Source organism: Loxodonta africana, chromosome 21 (genome assembly GCF_030014295.1).
Source record: "Loxodonta africana isolate mLoxAfr1 chromosome 21, mLoxAfr1.hap2, whole genome shotgun sequence".
NCBI lineage: Eukaryota > Metazoa > Chordata > Mammalia > Proboscidea > Elephantidae > Loxodonta > Loxodonta africana.
The window spans coordinates 46,551,999-46,574,637 of record NC_087362.1 but is presented as its reverse complement, the minus strand read 5'-3'; the positions used below and the strand labels follow the sequence as shown (position 1 = coordinate 46,574,637).

The 22,639-nt window shown below is 46.6% G+C and overlaps 1 protein-coding gene across 10 annotated transcripts in view; it reads left to right on the top strand.

The window, feature by feature from the left end:
• Nucleotides 1-22,639, top strand: part of ZFHX3 (zinc finger homeobox 3) — a 288,226-nt gene that overhangs the window by 2,218 nt on the left and 263,369 nt on the right. For 5 of the 10 annotated variants that reach the window (XR_002787467.2, XM_064273833.1, XM_023556625.2 and 2 more), the window contains exon 1: nucleotides 8,318-11,365. The exons of 1 other annotated variant lie outside the window; for it this stretch is intronic. The gene's annotated coding sequence lies outside the window, so the exon portion shown is untranslated. 4 more of the 10 variants (XM_023556626.2, XM_023556628.2, XM_023556627.2 and 1 more) reach the window with 4 other exon arrangements.

The following is a 22,639-nucleotide window of genomic DNA, read 5'->3' as shown; positions in this document are numbered from 1 at the left end:
AATACAGACACTTATGTTATAGTCATACTTGCAGCTTGGTAGTAGGTGAATCCATATTTGGAGATGATTTTGAAATAGTCTAGCAAATGGTGCATGAGCAGGATTTCGTAAAAAGTGTACACGGAGTCAGTTTTGAAAGGATTGCGGTTTGGGGAGATGAGGTGTGGGCAGAAAGACCTAGTCTAGGCCAGCGGCCTTCCTCTGTATGTCCCCTCCCTTCCCCCTCCTTGGTTTTAGTTTTTAATTACTTAATGCTGAAACGCACAGGGCTTATATAAATATTTGCAAATGCTCTTTCCTATTGATTTCTCTGAATAAACTGCCTTGCTCTGCTCCGGAGAGGAGGCGATTCAGATTCGTGGACTTTTTAAACATCTAAAATTGCTGGAGGAGCGTTCGCCTGTTCATGCCTGTGTTTATGGGTAGAGTTGTAGGCATGAAGATTTGGGCACCCCCCTGCCCCCCTGCAAAGAGGAGCTCAGGCCCTGGGTAGTGTGAGCTGAGAAAACTGGGCTGGAGCTGACCCACGGCCTGGCAGGCCTGACCGATTGTGTGTGTGTGTACACTGCGTGGGTGTCTCTTGTGTGTACTCTAGGGGAGTCTAAATACATATGCACTTACTCTCCCTCCACCCACCCCCCCCCATTAAATATGGAGCAGTTTTCCAGGGCCTTCCATAGGGTCCCACTGAGTTCGAATCTGACCCAAGGTACAGGAGCCCTGCAATGGTGAAATAAAAGAATATACAGAATGGGGTCAGGTCAGCTGCCCAGAGGCCAAAACCCCTACAGCTGCTTTGATTTTATTTTTTGTGTGTATATTTTAGACTCCTCCTGCCATGGTACAAATTGTGGTCTCTACCCCCCCCACCCCAGGTGTTTGCTCTGTAGCTTAAAGGCACCAGACCCTCTGCCTGCATAGATGTCAGCTCCCAACAACAACAGAAAACCTACAATACAGAATCCCAAACAAAACATGGGAGGGAGGGGAGAAAAAAAAACCCTATTGAGTTCAGGCAAATAAGGTTGAGTCTCCAGATCCGATTACAAAGCAGCTTTGAATATGCAAGACAGCACACAAGACCAGTTATTCCAGTTACAACAAACTATTAAAAAAAGAGAGAGAGAGAGAAAAGAAAAGGCATGTTTAGGTCGTAATTTGTTAGTACAAGGAAAAGAATCCCACATAAAGCTGTCTTTTTTTTTTTCCTCTCCCTTTGCTGGCTTCACGTAGAATTCACTCACCCTTTTCCGATTCACCTCCTGCATAGGTTCTTTTATTAAAATCTTTTGGGTTTAGGAAGATCGCTGCAAGCAACACATTTTCTATATATTTTTTTCTTTATCTTAGAGGAGAGTTGGCAGGGGTTCTGTGGTTTGCAGTTACACAATATGTTATCATGTTTTTAATCACTAAATCATTGCAGTGGTTATAGATTTACAGTCTTGGGGTATTACAGAGAGGAGCAACGGTGGCTATATATATGCTTTTAAATTACTCCAATGTAAACTGAGTGCAGCAGCTGTGAATATGGTCCACAGACTTCAATCACCCTCCCCATCTTAGTTTAGTTTTTTTTTCCGTCCGTGATTTTTTCCGATTGTTTGGTTTGCTTAAAATAAGCTACCCTCTTTCCTGTATTCTTTGTCTCTCCAGCCCCCCCTTCAAAAAAAATGTAAAACAAAGCTAATTTTTCATTTCACCCCTCTAACCCCAGTTAAGCTAGAGTTCAGACTCTTGAAACAGAAGTTTGGATGAGATAGTGTAATAATAATAATAAAAAGTCTGGGTTTCCTGAGAAATTCTCTTGGTTTCTATACTGACCTCCTCTGTAGGGGTGGAGGGCTGATGCAAATGAGAAAGTGGGGATGGGCAGAGGAAGGAGGCCAGGCTTGTGGCGCTCGCCTGGAACCTCGCGTGTTGTGTCACCAGGAGCCCACTTTCAGCTTCTGTTTTTCATATTATTATGTAACAGAATCCCTGGCAGCATTAAAAATTCAGTATTACAAGCTGATTGTAATGCTGCCTCATTAGACAGCACTGTCTGGCCTTGTATTAAGTGAAACATAGAACATGGCTTTTAGATTATAAACACCAGTAAATGTGAAGAATCAGCAGAGGGGAGAAAGAGTCAGCTGGGTTTTTGTCCCCTTCTGGTTTTATCCCCCCCCACCTTGACCCTCTTTCTTATAATGTCCGCCCCCCCACCCCCTCATGATAACTGTCATCTGTTTTCTGGTTGGGATGCTGATGTGTCGACCCTGGTGACATTTTAGGAAAGCTTTTTATAGAGTTATCTTGTGTACACAAAAGGTTTGGAAGTTTGTTTTGTTTTGATCCACAATAAACAGGTCCTTCACTTTGCTGATGTCATTTCCGTTCATATTTGAGTTGTTTATTGTGCTTCTTCGCAAGCCCTCTCATCCCTACCCCCACCTTGCTTTCCAGCCGGAGCCTGTGGCTGCCTGGGGAGGGGGGAACGTACTCCTGAGCGGCCAAGTCTGGGTTCAAAGGCTGGAGGTCGTGTGCTTTAGCCTCATCCTAGGGTTTGCCCCGCTGAGGAAGATGCTTCTAGCTTTGGAAGCACAGGCACCACTTTGCCCTGGTATTTCCATGCCATGTAGTGATTCATGCTCCTTTCTTTGTAGCACCCCCAGTTCACCCCACCCAGCTCCCCACCACACCTTGCCTGTGTCTTGAATACATTGTAATTGTCCACTTCTCCTCCTCCCCAGCTCCCCCAAAACCCTGTAATGACGACTTTGATTCAGTTGCAAATCTGGAGCTGGCATTAGTGGACTTCATGCTGTGAAAAGAAGAAAATGTTTCAAGGCGTTGCCCCGCAGCCTCCCCCCTTCTATCCCTGTTCATTTTTTGCACTTGTTTTTCTGCTCCCTGCCTTTCTCTCCTAATAAAGGCCGTGCTGGTATTACCAAGAATGACCATGATGTCCAGTTTCTCTTACTTCCACTGAGCTCCAATTAGAAACCTAAACCACCCCCTAAAACAAAACAAAAAGTAGGATGGGGAAAGGAAGGAGAAACAACCTGATTGTGTAGGCCCCAAAGACTTTCCTTTAATGGGATGACGGGTTTTAGGTTAAAAAAGAATTATTGTTTTGTTCTTTTAGGTTTAGAAATAATAGGGAGAGAGGGAAAAGCAGGCATTAGGAAGTTCACTGAGCTGCTTTCCAACTAAGACGGTGAAAAATGAAGCAGCATTGACACTTGGCTCCATGGGAAAGCCCCAGTAACCTCTCCCCCCCTCTGTGGCCCTGGCCTTTTGTTCCTGGAGAACGGAGCTAAGGTGCTTTTTCTCCCAGACCAAAGGCAGCAGGCAAGGAGTCCCCTCGTGCGCACATCGCCTTTAGATGGCCTTCTCATGGTTATTGTCAGTGCAGACTCTCCCAAACAATTGCTCCAGGGAGACACAAAAGCAAAAACATTTGTCCTATTTTTTTAACCTCTTTGTTTTAGTTTTTTTTTTCATCCGTTCTTTAAATTTCACAGTTTCTATTTGTCTGCAGAGAGACAAACGGAACAGCGTGAAGCACATTTTACCGTAGGCCTTGCTGGCGATTCGAACAGCCTCAATAGAAATCCAAATGCTAAAACACTGGCTGAGTCGGAGGAGGATATGTGAAATTTCAGCTCAGGGCTCTTAAGTCAGATTAGCCCAGATTCTGCACAGAATGTGCTAAAATGAAGAGATAAGAAAATGAGATCCTTGGCTATTTGGGGGAAACATGAAAGGGGTCATCTTTTGTTTACCTTCTCTTATCCTGCCCCGTTCTTAGAAGCGGTGTTTGAAAGGAGAGAAATGCAAACCTACATGAAATGCTTCGTTTAAAGAGAAAAGAAAAAAATCTGATCCTGGTTATTTTGCTTCTGATATAGCATTTAATTGATTGTTTTAACTCATGTGTGGAGGACCTCTTGGTACACATACTAGGGAACTGATATGTGTTGAGGGTTTTTTTTTTTTTTTAAACTACAATTCAAAGAGGCAATATGCCTTCCCTTTTCTTTTCCTCTGCTGATGACTTTTTCCTTTTTTCTCCCGCCAGCCTGCTTCCCCTCCAAGAATTCAGCGGTTTACGGCAGGCAGAGGGTAAAGGGATGCGTCAGACAGTAGACATGGCCCACGCACTGAACAGGAGCCCACCTCTTTCTGCTGGTCCCAAACAAAGCACCTCTCTCCCCTGTAATGTATGGACCTTGGTTGCGATGCTGTCCTTAAGCATCTGTCTGCCTTTTCATTAAAATTCTTAATTTCAAGGTTTAGAAACACAAATATGAGAACCCCCCGGGTATAAAAGTCTTGCATGGCAAATTCTCTTTGCCCTTTCAGAAATAATGTTTATGTTTAAAAAAAAAAATGAGAGAAGGCGCTCATTACCTAACATTTTAAAGCTGTTTTAAGGCAAGCTCTCTATTTTTTGCTTTCTTAAAACTTGGGCTTTGGGACATTAAAATTAATTTAGCAAAGCTTTTCTGAATGATGGCTTTAAAAAAGGGCTATTCATTTGTGTTTTTCTTGTGTATGTCATTGACGGATTTAGGGTCTGAGCTGGGGAGGGCAGGTAAGTAGATAATGGTCCACCTAAGGTTTGGGGGTAAAAATTAATCTGTGGGATTAGCACGGCAGCGATAGATGGAGGCCTTGAGGTTTGTGTCAGAGAAATGTGAATCAGAACATCTGTGTGTAGGCTGTGGCACACTGGACTCCAGTCAGTGGTTGTGAAGGCGAGTGTGGCTGTGCTGAGGAAAGCCTGCACTTCGTCCCATACCCGTGAGGCCCTGGCCACTTACCTGTTACTCGGCCCCAAATATAACCACCCAGAACTGAGGGGGTGAACTCAGAATTTAAGAGTATCATTCAGCTGCCAGTGTTTCCTTATTTATCTGGGGGAACTTCTGTTTTTGTTGTTTTGCCCTCTTCTGGCTTTTTCCTTTGTTAAAACCTCAAGGTTATTTAAGCACTGGTTTTGAAATCAATGTGTGTATATAATGTAATAAAATAGAAGGATCTGGAAGAATACACAAATCTGTGTAAACCCAGTTGTGCTTTGAAAGTAGAGCCCGGGTTTCACTGGAAGTCAGAATGCTGACTTTCACTGTCTTTTAGCTCAGAGATCTATATTTACCTTTGCTGAGGCGAAAGGATACAGAATTGGAGAGTGAGTGTATGTGTGTAGAGAGAGAGAGGAGCAGGTTTGGCTGGGTTGGGATCTGTGTAATTTACCAGCTAGCTAAGCGTTAGAGGGCAGTCCTCTGGCTTGGAGAGTGGGTAAGGGGAGGAGTAGAGAAGGGGGTTAGCACTCCCTGGTTTATTTTTAAATATTTATCCTTTTGGCTGTTGCCAGTTACGCTTTCCAGATGATACTAGACTGGTTATGGAGAGCTGGAAGGGAAGAATTGCCTCTTCTGAGAGTGAGTTTATTTGTCAACAGTGTTCAGGACAGAGCGATGAGAATGTTGGGCTGTCACTGCTGGGTAAAAAGGCCCTGGGTATTTAACATCACACAGCTGCCCTCCAAAGAGCTATGGCCTTCCAGAGCTGGAGGAGAGAAATTGCAACATATATTTCCAGGAAACTGTTGATTCCATATGTAAGTGCACAAGTGGCAAATTCCCTCTGAAGAGGTATTGTTTTTTGTTTGTGATAAAAATAAGTTTGGGTGGAGGCAACACCCTTGCTTTTGTGCAGTCCCTTATGTTCATCATGGTACAGAGGCTGTAGATTACCTGCCTGTGGGTTATGTGTTAAATTTTTGCCTGTAATAGAGGCAGGCTTGGCTAGGCCTCACTCACCATGTACGCAGCTGGTGCCCAATTAAGATAAAGAAAAGGAACCCAGGACTACTGGTTTCTACTTGTCAGGCTTCTGAGGTGAAGGTGGTGGCTTGCACGTGGGACACTGGCCCACTGGCACTGTCAGTTCACCTGCATCTTCTAGCTTACCTATAGAGCTGTACTTTGGGCTTCCCAGCTTTTACTGAAGGTACTTATCTGTCACCCCACCAGGCTTATGATGTCACTAGATGATGAGGTTGTCCCATGTTAATAAAAGTTAAGAGAAAGCAGCAAAAGTAGATTTTCTGGGCGCGTAAACATTTTCTTATGGTCTTTAACTTATCTGATACGTTGTGTGTTGCTTCCAGGTAAGGGGGCCCTGGAGTCTTCATTTTCTGGAAGAGGTTTCCAGGGGCATCTCGACGGTGTGTATCGGGTTGCTTGCGTTACTGCTAGCATCATCATCTTCATGCATTATTCATAGTTACTTTTTCAATTAAATTATTAATTGGTTTTCTTTAAGGTATTCTCAGTTCCTGTGGCTATTATAAATAACAGTGTGTTTTGAAAACACCACCTGTTCTTGGGCCTGAAGTCAGGAGGTCTGGAAGCGCTCTGCAGTGATCATGCTCTGGTTTACAAAATCGTCCTCCACTTTCCTTCCTCACTCTCCCCGCCTCCCCACACACACTTGCTCTCTCACGTGTGACTGAATTTGGCTTGTGCCCTCCTTTGTCCCCAGTTGGACCTGACTCCTAGAGGCAGTCTCTTTTCCCAGGGCCCTAGCTGGAAACATTTTTGGGAGTCTCTTTTTTTCTGGACTGAAATGAAAAGAGGGGTTGTCTGCACCCAACAGGTTAGGTACTTAGGTTCATTTGAATCCAAATTATATTGTGTAAAATCTCTTGCACATGAGGACATGACAATATTCACCAGCGGAGCATCCCTTTTTCTCCTGCATTAGTGAGTGCTTAATGCTAATACGATTCCATACATACAGCTCTTCGCCTTGTGAGCTTATTATATTTCTAACACTTGCATGGTTCATTATTGTGCAGTCGGAAAAGACTCTCCAGGCTGTGGGGCCAGCCTGGGTGGGTGGTTTTCAGAAAGGGTGAAAGCAGGTGCCTTTCTGCTCCAAGAGAAACGGGAGCACATTCAGACCATGCCTGGGATTCTGCCAGGGAAGACAGGGGACTTCCGGTGAGATTTCTTTTGGGCTCCTTTGCCTATCAGAATGGAAGACGTTAACCTGGGGTTCCATAGAAGTGTTCAGCATTTGCTCTGACCAACCAGAGTGGCCGAATTAAATTTGACCCTGGCAGGAGAATCCCCTTATGAAGGGCATGATCTATGCCATATCTGAACTGTTGTGGTTTATAAGGCGAGTCTTGTTAAAGAGACTGCAAACTGCGGTAGCTTTCCTGTCCCTTTTTTCTTTCTATCCTGCTCTATTTCTTTTCTCTTTCTCTGGCATTAAAAACTCTATCCTTAAACTCTCAATAGAGAGCAGGGGATGTTTTTCTAAGTTTCTGCAAGCTGAAAACAGAAGTGCTCTGTGAGGCATGTAATAGGATGGGTGTGTGTTTCAAATAAATTCCTGTCCACATTGGCCAATGTCCCTATGCTGGAGTGGTCTGGCTGTGACGTGGACGGGGCCCAGAGACCGATGGCTCCGATTGCCCCCAGACTCCTTTTTTGTAGCCCAAGGGCGCACCCCTTTCTTCTCGCAAGGTTCTAGGCTGGCCCCTGACTTTCCGTGAGGGGTCAGCGCCTCGGGGAGGATTGGGCTTTGTTCCTGTCGGGCTTGTTCCCGGGGTGACGCAGGCGGAGCCGCTGAGGTTTGATGGCCCCGGGCGCGCGGCCCCGGCCTGTCCCGAGGCCCGTGCCCGGAGCGGGGCCGAGCGCTCGGGCCTTGCGCGCCGGTGTCCCCGTATCCCTGCGGGCGCGGCCGCCGCGGAGCAGCCCGGCCTGCGCCCGGCATGACTGTAGATGTCAGGCTTTGCCCGGGGAGCCAAGCGGCGGCGGGGCTGTGAGTTTCAAATTAACCTTCCGCTTTGTTGCTGTGTAATGTGGATCCCCGAAGGCCCCCCGCCCCGCCCGCCCCCCTTCCCAGGGCAGTGCGCGCTGCAAACTGCGAGTTGGGCTTCATTTACATAAAACGATTCCGGGCGGGCAGGCGGCCGAGGCGGCGGCTGCGGGCAGGCCGGGGAGGCGAGCGCCGCGCCCCGTGGGTGAATCCCCGCCGCGCCCCCGGGAACCCCCCCTCCTGGGGAGGGGCGGCCTGCTAGCCCCGGCCTCACCATGAGTCCCCCTCACCTGCCTCCTGCCTCCCTGCACCTAGCTCGAGCCACCTCGGAGCCCCAGGGGCAGCGGGAGGTGGGGAGAATGCCGCCTGGGGTGGGTAAGTTCGGGGCTTTGGTGCCGCTGGAAATTCCCGTTGTTGCGCACAGCATGGCCCCTGGACCTGCGAGTGTCTCCTCCTTCCGGAGGTGTGTGGAGGCTTTGTGTGCCAGGTGAGTGAAGCCTCCCTACCCTCGCCGTGCCGCCCGGTTCTCGCAGTCGGCCTAGAGCTGCAGGCAGGTGCTCTGAGTCTTGGCTGAACTTCCTATTCTGTTGGGACATGTGGGGGAAGGGCAGGCTGGATGCACTTGAACTGCTAGATCCCTCTTGGAACCTACCTGGGGTGAGAGCGCCTGAATTCTGCTGGACTCCGAGTAAAGTCCTCCCTTCCTCCTTTCCTGCCTCCCTCCTTCCTTTCCTTCCCTCCATCCTTCCTTATTTTGCTTTTGGATCAGTTTATGCCTTCTGAGTACTTGCAATGCTGGTGTCATTTAGTTGGCTGGTCCCTCTGCCTAAAAGCGCACCCTTTGCAACCCAAGAGAAGTCACTGGTCAGTTAAAAACAATGTACAGAAAGCCCTTGTTGTGGGGTTATTGAAGGGAGAATCAGAGTTTTGGAGCTGGAAGGCACCTTTGGGAACCATCTTGTCCACCCTCTAATTTTAGTCTGTTGGCACTCTGGAAAAACCAGAGAGGCATTCATTTGGGGGAGGGGCAGAGGCAGAAGGGTACAAGGGGAGAGCCAAGATTTTTGTCCTGTTAAAGGAGGAAGAACGCCCAAGTTAGGTCGAAAGCAGGGGGCGGGGGTGGGGGAGAACTGAAAATAATCACAGTAGGATTGGAGAAAAAAGAATTTTCTGGAAAATACTCCTTTCTGCTTTGGACATACCTGTATTATAGTGCCGGAAACCAACTCTTTCTAGGACAGAGACCACAGCTCCTGTGAGGTGTACCATAAGAGCACATTTGCCTGGGCACAGTCGTACATGGTGTGTTCAACTGGTTTAAATGAAACCACTGAGGAGGCGAACCCAGGAGGTTTCTATTTGTATCATTTAACAGGCTATGAAGACTAGTTAAAAGCCATTTCCAGATAGCCTCAGAGAGGACAGACAGCGGGGCACAGAGGAAAGGCCTCTCCTTCAGGCTGGGGCCTGCTTGGCGGAATGTATCAAGACAAGGCAAGGAAAACAAACTTAAGCCTTGAAGGTAGATAGTGAGAAAGTTACATGTCATCTTATTTCATACCATGCTTTGAGATCCTTGGAGACACGTCACTAAATAAATAGAGTATAATTTAAACCTCAGCCTAGCCGGGGAACTTCATTTCTTTGCCATCAGGCAGCAGGTGCGAGTTTGTGGAGTTGGCCCCTTGAGTCCCCTCATTCCTAAATTCAGGAGGTGTCAAACTTTTCATGTTCATTTAATGGCTGTGGTTTCTGGATAGGTTTCAAGGGAAACCCTAAAAATCACGAGTTCCACCGTAGGCCGGGCTAAAGTGGGAAGCCCAAGTGCTGTGGTAGAGACTGCATTTGGTAGGATGGTATACAGCTTCCAAGGTAACTTGAGCTGGAAAGGCTGCCCGCAAGGAACATAGGTATTAGAACAGGCACTAATGACCTGAGATTCGGAATCGCTCCTGTTACCTAAACATGCAAATCAGTTAGGGAACAGAGGTGGAGTGCAAGGGAAGGTAGGAGATTGTGGTTCTAAATAATTAAAGGTTTTTAAGAATGGGTTCTTTGGTGAGTGGTAATACCTGGATGTTTGCACACCTGTATTTGTGTTTATTTTGCAGGGACCCTGAAGGTATTCTTTCAGCGGGTGTTTAGCAATGCAAAGGCCAAGGCAGCTTTTCCTCTCCCTTCCCTAAATTACAGGAGTAAAGAGATTGTCTGCGTTTAGTTTCCAGCATGTTTTCAGAAAGCATGTAAGTGCCTCTCAGAATGGGATAGGGTCACACTTTGCTCTTTTATTTAATTATGCAAGTGTTATTTAACAACATCTTCTGAAGGAAGCACTTTTACACTTTAAAAACGGTCCTTTTGGAATCATGAGGAATTAAATGACTTAGAGACATGGGCCACCTCCCTTTTCCAACTCTTTTTCTGCAGTGGCTGAGCTTTCTATGGGATAGAGCTACTGTTTTCTAGTTGTCCTGAAAACAGTTCTGATTGACAGGGAGCTATTGAGAAACACTTGCTAACTATTGCAGAATAAAAAATTTGATCTGCCTTCCCAGCCACCTGAAACTTTAATTTTGGTTTCTTCCTTTCCGCCTTTTATTTGCACGAATGAATGCTAATGGAGGGTGGAGAGAGCCCAAATAAAACTACTCTCAGTAGGCCTCTGTTTAGCTCGTCCCAACAGGACAGTGAAAGTGCCTTCCTTCTTGTTGCTTTGGGGTTGGATTTAACTGCTGTGTAAATGCAGTGCCAATTGGACTGCCCAGTGGCAAGGAGCTAAAATAAGCGAGATTTCAGTTTTCATCATTGTGACTTTAAGTGATGTCTACTGGACGCTCCCAGGACGGGCCTGGCTCACCTTGAGTGACCCTAAGATTGTTAATTCATTAGAATTTTCTAGCAGACTGCTAGAAGAGTTCTGGAGTTACCTGGGACTCCTGGTCATTTAGCTTAGTTCCTCTAGTTGTGGTCACAGCTGTTGTCCAGGGAACACGTCCTTTTTGCCACTGTACTGTTGTCCCTTTTTAGTGTATCTTTGGGGTTGAGGACTTTTTTGGGTTCTGAAGTATCATCGTGAGGACCTGGAAATACTTATTTCAGGGTTGCAGCAGTCTCACCTTAAGGAGTAAATATGCAAGTGACTAAGCAATGTTTGGAAACCCTGGTGGCGTAGTGGCTGCTAACCAAGAGGTCGGCAGTTTGAATCCGCCAGGCGCTCCTTGGAAACTCCATGGGGCAGTTCTACTCTGTCTTATTAGGGTCACTATGAGTCGGAATCAACTCGATGGCAGTGGGTGGGTTGGGTAAGCAATGTTTATGAAAGTGTAGAGAATTGCTCAAGTTACTTGAAGGGAAAGAAAGCTAGTTGTTCTCAACACCACTTTTAGAGCAGCCAGCTTGCTCCTTAAGCCTAAGGGTTTAGCCTTGTTTTGTAGGGAGGCAGCTGCGATTCCGCCTGAAGAAACTTTTGCAAGCTCCAGCTCCTACTTGCCAGCGTTAGAGGAATAACGCACCTGATGCCGAACATCAGTCACCTCATGAAGTACAGTATATGCTGTGGTTTATGTTTTCCTTGGTTATTAAAATGGTTGCTTGTTCTTAGCTTGGTCTTTCTCTGTAAGGCTTAGGCCTGTTTAACTGGGGTGGGGGCGTTACTGTAAAAGCACAACAGGGGAGGCAGATTCCATTACAGTGAACTAACTTCATAGTATCTAAATGCTCCGGTCTGAGAATCTGGTTGTAATGTTATTGTTAGAAATCACAGCACAGCTCAGAACCACCCTGCTCTGGGTCAGGAACTGTAGTCAGGGAAATGGGGCCTAGTTTTAATAGAATCCAGGCCAAGAAATTTCCATTGCAGGAGCCTTGATGAAATATTCAAGAGTGGCTGTTCTGTCCAGGGCACAGTGTTGTTGCGTCCCTAGGCCACTCTAGTTGAGAAAAAAAACATGCAGGAGCCACAGTTGAGCCAACCTGCCCAGAGGGAGAGGTTAGGCAAAAATTCTGACTCATTGGCAAGCCACTCTCCAAATCCAACTTAAGGAGAAAAACTAAAAAATCCACATCTGTCAAATTTGTATATGATTTAAAGTTGGCTGCCACATTGTTCTCTTTGAACGTGTGAGATGTGACAATCAGATGTTAGAGGGCTCCCCCCCCCACCACCAATATGGTAAATGACTCCTACGGGGACAGGAGCTAGGGAAAGAGGTAAAGCCAGGCTTACTTCTGATTGACAGCAGCACGATGAGCTAACTCCTCAGAAGCAGGGAAACAACTTGAAAAAAAAAAAATTTTTTTTTTTTTTTTGGTTTTCATCCTTTGGAACAGGGGGCAAGATGGTGAGGAGAAGGTGGTGACCTAGCAGCTACTCCCAAGAGTGCTTTGCCTAAGGAAGGTGCCTTGACTTCTTACTTGTAACTTTGAAAGGCGACTTTGCGGGTGATATTTCTGCCTTTCTCTGGCTCTTAATTCCTGGAGTGTCTTGCCTTTGCAGGATAAAAAGGGTGAGAAAGAAATGGGAGAAGAGATGTAGAAAGTTTGCTTGGTAGCAAATTCAGCTCCTTTTCAGAGCTAGACTTACGTTTTGTTGGTTTTAACCCCAGCCAGGGCCTCTTAGCAAAAGGCCTGGGCTTTAGCTGCCTTTGGGTGAGCCCTTCTCCCTTCCCAGTGTAGGGTCATCATGAAGTCTTGTCAGCACAAGGGTTAATGCATAGGGGTTTGATGTGCACCACTCCAGAGAGGCCTTAGCTCACCTCCTGTGTCCTGGAGGGTGGGGTGGGGGGGTCGGGGAACAGGGTCTTAGGTGGCTCAGCTCCTCATTCTTTGAACTGTGAGATTAACACATGCGCTGCCTCCAAGATTTGTGCACCTTCTTCCCTGCCTGCAATTGGGTCTGAGAGGCTCCCAGAGAAGAGAGGAATAGGAGGGGCAAAACACGTGCTCCCCCTGCTCCCTGCTGGTTTGGAACCAGAACCATTGAAACCCCTGGCAGGCAGCTCCTGGGGAAGATGGGGTAGCCCTGGGCTTCCCCTGGCCTTCTATTCTGCTTGATTTCAGGGAGGAAGCTAATCACATAATGGCCTTAAAGGCTTTCTTAAATGATTATCTTGTCTTTAATTTTAAGTGGGTCTTTTGAGGCATCAGTTGAGGATTTATGGAGTATCTTCAGTCATCTGTAGGGAGACTGACTGGAACTAGGAAAACTGGCTCCTTCAGACTATATGAAAAGACGTAGTGGTGGAATTTTCATCTGCTGCTGATTTCACACGCTGTCCTGAAAGTGATTTCAGCCACAAGCCTTTGATCTTGGAATGAGACTTGCCCTACCTTCTGCGCTTCTGGAGGCAGGAGTTAGTGACTGCTCAGGCTTCCTTCCCTTTGTGTGTGTGTGCACACACACATGTGCACATGTGTACATGCATGTGCACTCGTGTGTGTTAGCTAAAGAGTGTGGTGCTGAGTACTTGTGGGCAGAAGTGGTTCAGTGATAGAATTCTTGCCTTCCACGTGAGAGACCAGCTTCAGTTGTGGCCAGTGCATGTCATGGGCAGCCACAACCTGTCTTGTCAGTGGGGGCTTGCATGCTGCTATGATACTGAACAGTAGAGCTTCCAGACGAAGACTAGGAAGAAAGGCCTGGTGACTTACCTTAAAAAAAATCAGTGAAAACCCTGTGGATCACAATGGTCTGATCACATTGTGCATGGGGTTGCCATGAGTTGGAGTCCAGCTTGATGGCAGCTGACAACAACAAGAAGCACGATGGGGCTTGTAAGCTGGGGAGGTGGTAAGGTTTAGGCTTCTCACTGGGTGAAAAGGGCTGGACTACCTCAAGGTCTTTCAGGGTAACTAACAGATCAGCGTTTCTTGGTTGTTCCTGATTTCATCTGGGAATGTGACTGGAGGAAAATTCTTGAGTATATTGGTTGAGTTTTAGATGAGAACTATTTTCCATGCACATTTCTGTTAGCCTCTGCATTTCAGTATTAAAATTCCAGCTCTGAGGTGGCTGGCTGTCTTCTCATTTGAATCTCCTCAGTGGAGAGACTGGTGTCAGATTAGCTGAGTGAAGAAAAGGCCAAGGGGCTTAATTTGGTGTTTAATTTCAGCCCAGCACTCCCCCCCCCGCCCCCAAAAGTCATGTAAGTGCCTGTTCAAATATGGGAGTCCCCCTTATTGATCTCTCTTCAGTGTATAGAAAGTTATTTTTCCAAAGAGTTTAAACTCCTGTAAGTCTATAAAAAGTCCATATGTGTAGACATGAAGTTATTTGTGTCCTGCACTTATTAAAGTTTCTGAGTGGCCTATTTTGGACAACTTTTTTCTTCCTGACATCTTTGTCCAGTGGAAATCTGCTAAAGAACACGCGTGTGCTTTTTTTCTTTTTTCCCTCTTTCTCAGCAACTTTTCTTTTTTTAAACAGTTTTTCTTAACTGTTCAAGAAAAAATGCAAGCCTCTTTCACTATGCCAGGCCCCGCTTCCTAAAGTACTCTTCGGCTCAGGGCCTTGGTTCTTTATGCACATTTGGGTTGTTGGGGGTGCTTTTTGCCTTCCTTGTAGCAGCTCCGCTATTTCTCCGTGGAACGTTTGCATCATTGTTAAAGCGTCAAAGCCGAAGTGTCAGGTCAGTTTCTGGATGCACAAGGCAGAGGCTCATGGATTTGAGTGTGTGTTAGGAGGTTGATGTCACCACTAACATAACCAAAACCAAACCAAACCCAGTGCCATTGAGTCGATTCTGACTCAGAGCGACCCTGTAGGACAGAGTAGAACTGCCCATAGAGTTTCCAAGGAGTGCCTGGCGGATTCGAACTGCTGACCCTTTGGTTAGCAGCCATAATAGCACTTAACCACTACACCACCAGGGTTTCCACCACTAACATAACTACTTTTAAATGCCATCTCTGTTCTGCCAGGTTCTAGAATGGTACCACTTTTATATTCAGGCGTAATTATTGCCAAGAGCCAGACATTGATAAAGACTTACGCTGTGCACCTGACTACATGAATACATTTTATCTGGGTCCATCAAGCTTGCTCACCCATAAGAAAGTATTTTGTTGTTGATGTTGTTGTTAGGTGCCACCGAGTCAGTTCCTACTCATAGCGACCCTATGCACAACAGAACGAAACACTGTCCGGTCCTGCGTTATCCTTACAATCGTTGTTATGCTTGAGCTCATTGTTGTAGCCACTGTCTCAATCCACCTCGTTGAGGGTCTTCCTCTTTTCTGCTGATCCTGTACTCTGCCAACCACGATGTCCTTCTCCAGGGACTGGTCCCTCCTGACAACATGTCCAAAGTATGTAAGATGCAGTTTCGCCATCCTTGCCTCTAAGGAGCATTCTGGCCGCACTTCTTCCAAGACAGATTTGTTCGTTCTTTTGGCAGTCCATGGTATATTCGATATTCTTCTCCAATACCATGATTGAAAAGGGTCAACTCTTTTTTGGTATTTTACCCACTCTTAAAATGTAGCTCCAGGTAGAGAATGGCAGAAATGAAAGTAGTGGTTCCCTTCCTCTGCACCCTTTTCAAAGAGGAAGTTAGAGCTGACTTTTCCTTCAACAGGTATGAAACCTAGAATTATCTTTGGGGAGAGCAAACAACTTTTAAACCTCTTGGGAAAGGGCCATCAATTTCTTTTGCCCATGCGGGGGAAGCTGTAACAATTGTCCACACAGTGGAGAAATTGGGTCATAGAGGAAATTCTGGCACAGAGTTCAAGTGTCTGCCTGGAGGGAATGAAGCCTTCCTCATTGGTTGTAGAAGTGAAATAATTACAACATAAACCAAAGTATGGTCCATTTCAGGGTCAGGCCCTGAATGGGGGTTCTGTTGTTCACACTCAGTGTCACAGGAGAAGCAGAAATGAATCCAAAGATGCTGCTTTTAGGGAAGACAGAGCCTACCCTCAGTCTGCTATAGACCTTGCTCCTCTCTTGTCTAATAACCAGCTGGGGTCATGGGCACCAGACACCAGCCAGGTCTCACTCTGAGGCCCAGCTGTGCTCTGGCCTAGCTGTGTGACTTTGGACCAGGCGCTTAATGTCTCTGAGCCTCATTTCCTTCAACTGTAAAATGGGCATAATATCTCACATTTCTAGTGGAAATGGAATGAAATAGAAAGCAGGGCTTTACAGAGTTTGGCATGTTGAGTAGCTTCTCTACAAATGTTAGTTCCCACCCCCATATCCTTTTGCCTGTTGTTTCTGCTGATGACCTCTGCTATCTTTTGTTTCCCGACACCAGGAAGAAGTACACTAAAAAGGGCCAGCATTTCTTCTGCTTTTCCTTTATGGCCTGGGAGTAAAGCCAGCTTTTTTTGACATCCTGCAACTGCGTTCAAAAGCGAAAGGGTCTGAAACAGATACAGTGTGCCCCGTGCCGCCCAGTTCTCCCTCATGTGCCCCCACCTCCCAAGCTGGCAGGCGGCCTTTTAAGTGAGCAGCCCGACTCAATGACCCACCTAGAGAGGCCTTCTTGGGCTGGCTTGTATATGCTAATAGGCCTGACTTGTCCTGGCTTGTTTGTAGTGATTTGTGGAGGCATTTATATGCAAATACTATCAACTTGCTGAGTTAATTATCATGTGCCTCCTCTCCCCCCCATCCCCCACCTTGCTTTGCCTCCCAGCCTGGCTCTGTGAAGGGGCTGTTCTCATTCAGCCCTGAGTTCTTGTCTTTGCCTCCTGTCCGTTCCTGGTCCCCTTCCTGTACTTGCAGGCCTGGTCACCAGCTCCTTCACTGCTGTCGCCTGTCACAGGAACCCGGGCCTCACTGTGTAATCATGTGGTTAGGCATGGGGAGCTGGGCGTGCTAGTGACTTGCCCCATTCGAATCTTCCATTAGAAGCTTTGCGTATCCTGTAGGGGCTCCCATGGCTCACAAGGCTTTGAGCTGCAAACCTGATTTTTACTTACTAGTTTGAAAAACAGCTGCCCAGACATATCAACCCTTGATACTCAATCCCAGGTCTGGTGAGAAACAGATTATAGTTTTGTTATTTTAATTTTTGTTTTCCACCAATATTTATACCACTGAAACTTTTTTTTTTTTAAATCAGTTATGAGCCCTGGAGAGAAACCATTTTGCATTTAGCCCCCTGCACCTAGAAATCTGAGTATTAGAAGTGTGCTTGAGTGACCTCAGAGGTAGTCGTGGCCAGCTGGCACTTTTGACACTTGGGGTTGGATAATTCTTTGACACGGGAGCCGTCCTGTGCATTCTAGGGTGTCTAGCAGCATCCCTGCCGTCTACCGGTAGAATCTCACACCCCCTTCCTCAAGTTGCGATGATCAAAAATGTGTCCAGGAATCAAACACTGTCTTGGGGGTGGGGGGTGGGGGGTGGCCAAAATCATCCACAGTTGATAGAGGTTGTATTTGTCTCAGTAAAAAGATGGCAGACTCATAGGTCCCCTTTAAGTGAAATGTACTTGCTACAGCATAGAGTTGGGTGGACTTGTGAGCTTCAGGTTTGACCTGCGTGATACGAGATGTTGCTATTAGAACGTGGTAATGGGGTCGTGTTTGAGATTGTGACATTTACATCCTCCACAGCGCTGTCCAGTGGAAGTCCAGCATAAACTTCATATGTAATTGTACATTTTCAAGGTAGCCACGTTAACAAAAAGTGAAAGAAGTAGGTGGAATTAAGTTTAAAATGTATTTTGTGCAGCCCAGTATAGCCACGATATTACTCGTTCAACAGTTCACGCCAGCCACATTTCCAGGGCTCAGTAGCCACACACGACTAGCGGCCACCATACTGGACAACCCAGCTCTAGGATGATTCTGGCCTTTTCCAGCCATGAAGTCAGGCCATTTTTTATGATTACAGAGTCAGGGAGAAAAGTTTTTCTTCTCTCAAAAAAAAAAAAAAAAAGCTTTGTGTTTACTTTCTGAAAGGTAGGGCCTTGGCTGCCCAGCTGCAGCATGGAGCAGAGGCCAGGGAGCTGGCCTCTAATCTCTGGGGAAGCTCCCCCAGTCTCTGTGCGGGAGGCCCTCTGGGCAGCGCCCTGGGCCGGGCCTGGGAGGGCAAATACTCCAATGGCTCAGTATCCTCTCTCATACCGTGCAGAAGTTTGTGCTAGACTAAGGGTTTGGGTTAATTTTGTGTACAAGGTCTCTTTTGTTGGAGAAGGAGGTGAAAGTCCACAGCTGTGACCAGAAATAGGGGAAGAGCCTGCTGAAATGACCTTGTTTTGGAAAGTCTAAATGGAATACTAATGGCAGAGATGTAAGACCAGTGATGTATTTGTTTGTACACATGTGTGAGCCTAAAGATAAGGTAAAGAGTATTTTAAAAGTTACTTTAGTCCAGCCTCCCAGATAACCACATGCCTGAGGGCAGTTACAATTTATGGCAAGCTGGTAGTCATGGCTGTGGGTTGGCTTCACTTTATCTTTTGAGTTTAGGTTCTGTAGCTTAACTGGTGGCACTCTTGTTAGCTTATCTTTTTTTATTATTACTTTTTAAATTTTGGACTCATCAGGTTTTGTAATAAAGCATAGCGGCTTAATCCACAAAGAGCTGTTCTTCCTTCTGCTACTGGGTGCCTTGCGATGTGTCATTCCCCGCTGTCCCTCATGACAACTCACACTGGGCTGTTGCCTTCTAGAGTTTTCCATAGCCTGGAGTGCGGGCTCACATCTTGTACTATGCCACAAGCCTGCCAAAATGTGAGCTAGGGAGGAGGTGTGGAGGCCTTAATATAGCTCTGAGCCCCAGGTTTCTTTCATCTTTGAGGTCACCCTTTTCCTGTTGCCTCTTGACTTATTGAAACTGGCTAGCTATCACACCCAGCTCTTTCTTAGTAAACAGGACAGCTTTGAATGGCGAGTCCCAGAGTTTTCTGAAACTTTTGCCCAATGGGAGTCTTTCATCCCTAAACTCAGCCATTCTCTAAAAGCTGCCTTTCTTATAAAGAGAGCCAAAATTGTAAAACGTCACCATGGAATTTGATTGAGGAATTTGAATAGCAACTAGATACTCCTCCTTCCTACACAGTGTTCCCAGAGAAGAACCGTGCGCTGGGCAATATTCCCAGACTTTGTTCTTGACATAGTGTGTTCTTGAGCTAACCTGGTCTTTACTTTTAATAATTGATAACGGAGTTGCAGCACTTGGGTGTTGCTTAAATCTTATGTTGTTCTTATTTGGACTTTGACATGGTATAGTTTTTGGAAGTCTTGAGTCCAGGAAGGATAAAATGAAGAGCTCTTTCTTCTAATTTTTGGATTTAATTTACAATTAGAAAATTCTTTTTTCTTAGGCCATAGATTGATGAAAAGGTTTATGGGTATCTTTTGTGTGTGTGTGTGGCGGGGGTGCGGGTTGGGGGATGTGGCCCACGGCTCCTTCTTTAGACTTTTCACATTACTGTTCCATAAGCCACTGCCATCTGCTTTTAAAAATTTATTATTTTTTTTTTTTCATTTTAAATCCTCAAAGACAAAGGGACCTGGAAGCTCAGACCTGTCCTGCCACATTCCTGAGTAATTTGGTTTTGATTAACCCAAGGAGAAAAGTTGGTTTCTCCTAGCGACCGAGGGGATCAAAGAGCCTGGAGGGGCAGTTTCCCTAATACATGAAGCCCCCTCCCTCCTGTGGCCTCTCCACTCCCCCTCCTCCTGCTCCCCCTCCCCCTCCCCTGGCCTTTTCAACCTCCCCCTCTTAAGAAAGCCTGAGCAGGAGTTGTTTCCACTTTCTGACTCTCATAGAAGTGGAAGTATATCATAGAGCTTTGGATGGACAGACGAGGGAAAAATACCTCTACCCCCCCCCCCCCATTCCTTTCTTCCTAACTCCTTTTCCCCCCACAAAGCTGCAAAGCACATTCCTGGGCTAATCCGGCTGCTAGAGGAATGCAAATGGCTGTAATTGTGTGCCCCAGGACGGCCTTCCGCATCTGTGCGGCTTTTCTTCTTTGAGGACGTGGCTAAAAAGTTCATTTACATAGAGGAATGAGACTGTCCTGTGATCCCCAGTGATGGGATGGGCACTTTCTAATAGGAAAGGAGACTGTTCTTTGCCCCTTCCTCTGCCTTCCCATCCCATTCCCATTTTACTTTGTGTGTGTCTGTGTGTGTGTGTTGGGCATATTTTATGGGAAGGGCAATTAAAAGGAAGAAATGTGCTCTTGATAGTAAGAAAAACTAGAGTTGGAGACAGCCCTTGTAGTAAGTAATCCTTATGTTAAACCACAATAGACAACTTTTAAAATTATTTTTTTGAAGCAAAGCATGGGGCTCAGAAGTAATTGATAAAATTTGAGAGAGGTGGGCCACTCAATTGAGCTTCTAACACACACTGACCTTCCACCTTTTTTCTTAACTCTTTTAACTTGGCCAGGGGTTCTTTGGGTACTAAGATTATTCAGCACTATTAGAAGTATCTTTTGGGAGTTGGAACATTGTAGCTTTAGGGGGATGTTCCAAATAACAGAAGTCAATTCTTTGCCAGTCATGCTAAGAACTTGCTTCTGGCTGCCTGTGAAGTTTGAAAGACAGGCTGAGGTTCCACAACAACGCGGACCAATCGAAGTACAGTTCCAGGAGCCACACTTGCCATTTTAACTTTTCTAGTAGCCACATTACAAACTTTAAAAGAAATGGGTGGAGTTAATAATCTGTTTTATGTAGCCCAGTGTATCTAAATGTTATCATTTTAACATATAATCAACATAAAGAAAGCTCGGAATGAAATACTTTCTTTACATTCTGGTTTTTGTATCAAGCGTTTGAAATCCCGTCTGTCTTTGACACTAGCCACACTTGAAGTGTTCAGTCACCACATGAGGCCAGCAGCTTCCTTGCTGGACGGTGTAGGTCTGGAATAAAGGGTATGGATGGTGTCCTTGGCTCTTCTGAGACATTCTGTAGATGTCACCCATCGTCTCTTGTGGCCAGCTACTTATGTTTACTGGGATTTTAGGGGTACAGACCCAGTCTACACAGTTTCTTTTGTAAAAACTGCCTGGCTCCCCTGACTTCTTCATGGAGTTAGGAGGCAACAGTGGGGTCCTCAGTGTGCAAGTGTGTTCTGTAATCTGCTTCATGAGAAGCAGGTGTGAGCTGGAGGTATTCGCCTGGTGTGATAGGTCTTTCCAGTGGTGGCAGTGTGGCCCAAACTCTCAAGGGCAGGACAGTTCTCACTGGTGTGAATTCTGGTGTGTTTACTAAAATTGTCCTATCACTTTATATGTCACCCCTTCTTTATTTGAGAAATCACACACTGGCAGGGCTGCACGGGGCCTCTAGAAGCCATCTTTTCCACTCTTGCCACTGTGTCTTGCTGGTTTGTGGTAGGATTGGGACATGAATCTCAGACTTTACACTGGGCAGTTTCCCCTCTGTTCCCAGGGTGGTCGGTCCAGGGCTGAGGGGGTGCAGCTGCTGTTGGTGAGGCCCCCAATCCCAGTATCTTCATTGACAGCTGATTTCCAATCAGAGAAGGGTCTGTGGAGAAGGACAATAACTTAAGAAATCACTTTTCTTCTCTTTGTGTTTATGTGGAGTCTGGTTTCTTGCCTTGTTTTGATGCCACAAAATAGAAACTACTTTCCCTAGTCTAGGCCCAGTGGGCATTTCTGGAGGAGGAGAAAAGGAGGGACAGAGAGTGACAAGGGAAAATCAGACACAGCCTTGCATGCAAGGATTGGGGATATAATAGGGGGAAGAGGTCCCAGCCAACGCTTTTCTTAAAAAAAGCCTATTAACATTTTCTCTTGTTCACTCATGAAGTGACTTCTTCTCAAAGCTGAGCTGCTAACATTGCAGCTCTTATTTGTAAAATCACACGGAAAGCTGTCCACCGGCTTCTGCTAAGAGTGACTGTGAAATGTGTCCCACATAGGTGCTCCTTCTCTCAGAGCGTGGTTTCTCACGATTGATCTAAGCCTTCCTCCTTCCATCAGTGTCTGTGATAAGGACAGTCTTCCTTACCCATTGCTGTTCCCAGGGCTCCCAGCCAGCCTCTGCAGATCCATGGCCTCCTGCAGGAGGGCAGAGGCGTTTGTGTGCTTGGTAAGCTGAGAGGTGGGTGTGGGTTTGGATTTTTTGGGAGGGAGGTCTCTAATTCCTTTACCAGGCTGGCCTCCTGCGCGGGCAGGAAAAAAACTGTGAAAGTGTGAGGTGGAGTGGGCCCCGGCGCCGGCCTCTGTTGGGGACAGGGTATTGCAGCTGTCTGACCCCGGGTGAAAAGTTCAAATCTGCATTTAAAAGGAGAGCCAAAGACCCTCACTCCCCTCCCCCCCCTTTTTTTTTCCTCTTCCCAGTCAAGTTGAAACTGTTCAAGTTTTAGAGGATATGATCAGGCCTTGGGCTGGGACATCAAACAGCTCCTGGTTCACTCACTTCTGCCAAGACCCCATGATCCTGGGGGAGGGGAGGGAGCTTTCGGGAAGTCGGAGGAGGGAGCTGGGGGCTCTTGTAAGCAGCAGTTCTCGGATAACAAGAATTGTCGAGGGCTAACCTCTGGAGGTGCCTGGAAAGGGAGAGCGGTTTCGCCCTGGGTCAGACGTGGGGTGCCTTTCTGCCTTTACTCCCCCTCCTTTCTCCTCCCTCCCCCTCCTTGTGGAGGCACTGGCAGGAATCCTGGGCTGGAGGGGGGGGGGCAGGGCAGTGATGTCACAGTGGCTGTGGTTCCCTCTCTGTGGAGGTGGTGGCACCTGGACCTGGAGGGGCAGTTTCCCTTTCTCGGCCTGGTAGTTTAGAATGTGCTGTTGTGCCCAGCGAGGGCAAGTTGGCCAGCTCCCTTCGCCCTTATGCCTTCTTGCTGTCTCGAGTGAGGGGCGTGCTGGGCATTTCT